This window comes from Lathyrus oleraceus, chromosome 3, assembly GCF_024323335.1.
Source record: "Lathyrus oleraceus cultivar Zhongwan6 chromosome 3, CAAS_Psat_ZW6_1.0, whole genome shotgun sequence".
In the NCBI taxonomy this organism is placed as follows: Eukaryota; Viridiplantae; Streptophyta; class Magnoliopsida; order Fabales; family Fabaceae; genus Lathyrus; species Lathyrus oleraceus.
The window spans coordinates 429429270-429433216 of record NC_066581.1 but is presented as its reverse complement, the minus strand read 5'-3'; the positions used below and the strand labels follow the sequence as shown (position 1 = coordinate 429433216).

At 41.7% G+C, this 3947-nt stretch overlaps 1 non-coding gene across 1 annotated transcript; it reads left to right on the top strand.

The window, feature by feature from the left end:
• The first annotated feature begins 3445 nt into the window (after positions 1 to 3445).
• Positions 3446 to 3552, top strand: LOC127133306 (small nucleolar RNA R71). Its single transcript, XR_007807290.1, has one exon. It is a non-coding gene; the product is annotated as a small nucleolar RNA R71 (small nucleolar RNA).
• The last annotated feature ends 395 nt before the right edge of the window (positions 3553 to 3947 follow it).

The following is a 3947-nucleotide window of genomic DNA, read 5'->3' as shown; positions in this document are numbered from 1 at the left end:
GGCATATAGTTGCATGAATAGCATGGACAAACATTCAGGATATTCAGGCATACTTAGACTCACATGTGAAATCAAATTACACGTCAAAACTTTAATCATAATGCATTATGCATGTAAAGAATACCGATTGAAAGCATAAAACAGTGGTGATGCGCAAACCTGTTTGCAATTGTGATGTTGAAAGGGACTGATCACTCTGGATACCGGATTGAGTTTGGCGGCGGTAGCTCCGGTGCGGATGAGCTGCCTTCAGGGTTTCCTCCTTCTGAATTCTCTGGATTAGCAGGGTTTCTATGCCAGGGTTTCTATCCGTCCTTCTCTGTCCGTCTTCGTCTGTCCATTTTCGTGGCTGAAGTGCCAGTATTTATAGTGATCGTGGTGACCTAATGGGCTCAGAATGAAGCCCAAAAATTCTGATGTTCGCAAGCTTCGCTAGGCGAGCGTGTAGCGAAGGTTCGCTAGGCGAGCGTGTAGCGAGCAGGCCCGTTTGGGCCATTTTCTGGATTGGGCCTGTTGTGAGCTGGGCTTTTGTTCCTTTAAGGTCAGTGTCTTGCAGAACAAGTTGGAGTGCTTCGAGAAATGTTTTGCAAGATTAATGGGAAAATTTTGGGGTATGACACCTAAGAAGCTTCGTATTTGTCTTATGGTTTTCGGAGGCTGGAGGTTTCCTATAACTTCTATTTTGGCCTTGTCGACTTCAATCCCCTTGTTAGATACTATGTGTCCAAGCATGATTCCTTGTCGGACCATGAAATGGCATTTTTCCCAATTTAGCATTAGGTTCACTTTTACGCATCTCTTTAGTACCATTTCAAGATTCGATAATCATCCTTCAAAGCTCTGTCCGCATATGGAGAAATCATCCATGAAGACTTCCACGATGTCATCTATGAAATCTGCGAAAATTGTCATCATGCATCTTTGGAATGTTGCGGGAGTGTTACACAGTCTGAATGGCATTCGTCGGTAGGCGAACGTACCATAGGGGCATGTGAAGGTCGTTTTCTCTTGGTCGTCGGGATGAATATGAATTTGGAAAAATCCCGAGTAACCGTCTAGGTAGCAGAAGTGAGAATGCTTAGCCAATCTTTCAAGCATTTGTTCGATAAAAGGTAAAGGATAATGATCCTTCCGAGTGGCTTTGTTTAATTTTCTATAATCAATACATATTCTACTTCCAGTAACCACTCTTTGTGCTATAGATTCTCCTTTTTCGTTGTTAACAAATGTGACGCCTCCCTTCTTTGGTACGACATGTACTGGGCTGACCCATTGACTATCGGATATCGGGTAGATAATACCTGCTTCTAACAGCTTTTGCACTTCTTTCTTTACCACATCACTCAGAATGGGATTTATCCTTCTTTGATGTTCTCTATAGGTCTTACTGTCTTCCTCTAGCATTATGCGATGCATGAATATTGAAGGGCTTATTCCTTTTAGATCTGAGATATTGTAGCCTAAAGCAGTTGGGTATTTTCTCAAAACGTGTAGAAGCTTTTCGGTTTCTATCTGGCCTAAGTCTGCATTTACGATTATAGGTCGCTCAAGTTCAGTGTCTAGGAATTCGTACCTTAGATTTTTGGGTAACGTCTTAATTTCTAGGGTCGGTTTCTTTGGGCAAGGCATATGATCGGGCGTTAGTGCTAGGCATTCGCTTAGGTTGTCATCTTGGTATTCCTTGCTTAAATTTTCATCTTCATAAGTAGGAGGCCTTGGAGTTTTCAGTATTTCAGAGTATGATGCTTGTTCATTCTCCATTTCTCTTATGCATTCATCGATGACATCTAGTAGACACCAGGTGTCGTCTATAGTTGGTGCCTTTAGGAATTGTGTCAAAATGAATTCGACCTTTTCCTCACCGACTTTGAAGGTTAGCTTGCCTCTTTTAACATCTATGATAGCTTCGGCTGTGGCTAGGAATGGTCTTCCTAATATGATAGGGATGTTTGAATCCTCTTTTATATCCATGATTATAAAATCTGTAGGCATATAGAATTGTCCTATGCGCACCGGAACATTTTCTAGCATACCTACGAGAAATTTAACGGAACAATCTGCAAGTTGTACAGACATCCTCGTAAGTCTTAGTTCTCCCATTTTTAGCCTTTCGCATATGGAGAAGGGCATTAAACTAATACTAGCTCCTAAGTTGCATAGTGCTTTGTCGATGATAAACTTTCCGATTATGCGAGGTATGGAGAAACTACCTGGGTCTTTCAGCTTAGGAGGCATATTGTTTTGTATTATGGCGCTACACTCAGTAGTAAGTGTAACGGTTTCATTATCCTCTATCTTCTTCTTGTTAGATAAGATTTCTTTGAGAAACTTAGCATATGAGGGCATCTGAGTTATGGCTTCTGTAAAGGGTATTGTGATATTCAATTGTTTTAGAAGCTCTACGAATTTTTTAAATTGCCCTACACTTTTAGATTTAACAAGTATTTAAGGATAAGGGATAGGGGATTTATATGGTGGTGGAGGCACATAAGGTTCTTCTTTCTCTACGGCCTCTTTGTTTTTATCTTACTCTTGTTCGTCTTCCTTCTCAGTTACCTTACCTGGGCCTTGATGCATGGATGGGTTTTGAGTTCTAGGGTCGGCCGGTTCGTCTAGTTCTGTCCCACTTTGTAGTATGATAGCATTTGCATGACCTTTTGGGTTTGGGAGGCTGTCCAGGAAATGTGCCCGCAGAAGCAGCGGTAGGTGCTTGTTGTTGAGCCACTTGTGAGATTTGTGTTTCCAACATTTTTTTATGGGTGGCTAATGTATCTACCTTGCTTGCTAACTGCTTGATTTGCTCACTAGTGTGTATGTTTTGATTTAAGAAATCCTTATTTGTTTGAGCTTGGGTAGCTATAAAGTTTTCCATCATTATTTCTAAGTTTGATTTCTTAGGAGCATTTTGAGTATTTGTGGCATCTTTTTGATATCCTGGTGGTACGACAGGTGTTTGATTAGGTGCATACAATGCATTATTGTTTTTGTATGAGAAGTTAGGTGGTTCTTCTAACCTGGGTTATAGGTATTTGAGTAGGGGTTTCCTTGAGCATAATTCACCTGGTCTGTGGAAGTTCCTGTCAAGAGTTGACATTCTAGGGAAGTATGCCCTTGAACTCCGCATATCTCGCAGTTTGGTGCTATGGCAGCCACGGTGGCTGTTGGTGTTATGGTCAAGCTGTCTATCTTCTGAGTCAGGGCATCTACCTTGGCGTTGACATGGTCAAGACTGCTCAATTTGTACATGCCTCCCTTCGGTTGAGGTTTTTCTACAGAGGTTCTTTCGCTTCCCCATTGGTAATGATTTTGGGCCATACTTTCAATGAGTTGATAGGCCTCGTTGTATGGTTTATCCATCAATGCGCCGCCTGTGACGGCGTCTATTGTCAATCTTGTATTGTACAAGATACCGTTATAAAAGGTGTGAATTATCAATCATTCTTCTAGACCGTGATGTGGGCATAGCCTCATCATGTCTTTGTATCTCTCCCAAACTTCAAAAAGTGATTCATTATCCTTTTGTTTAAACCCGTTTATTTGGGCTCTTAGCATAGTCGTCTTGCTAGGTGGGAAATATCAGGCTAAGAAGACTTTCTTCAACTCGTTCCATGTAGTGACAGAGTTGGATGGTAAAGACTGGAGCCAAGCTCTAGCTCTATCTCTTAATGAAAATGGGAAAAGTCAGAGTCTTATAGCTTCTGAGCTGACACCATTCGCTTTCACCGTGTCTGCGTATTGCAAAAATACTGACAAGTGTAGGTTCGGGTCCACCGTGGGACTACCAGAAAACTAGTTTTGTTGTACGACTGACAACAGTGAGGGTTTTAGTTCGAATTTGTTGGGTTCGATCGCAGGGGCAGTGATGCTGTCATGAGGTTCATCCTATGAAGGGATTACATAATACTTAAGAGGATGGTTTTGCACTTGTTCGGCCATCTCTGGTTGAA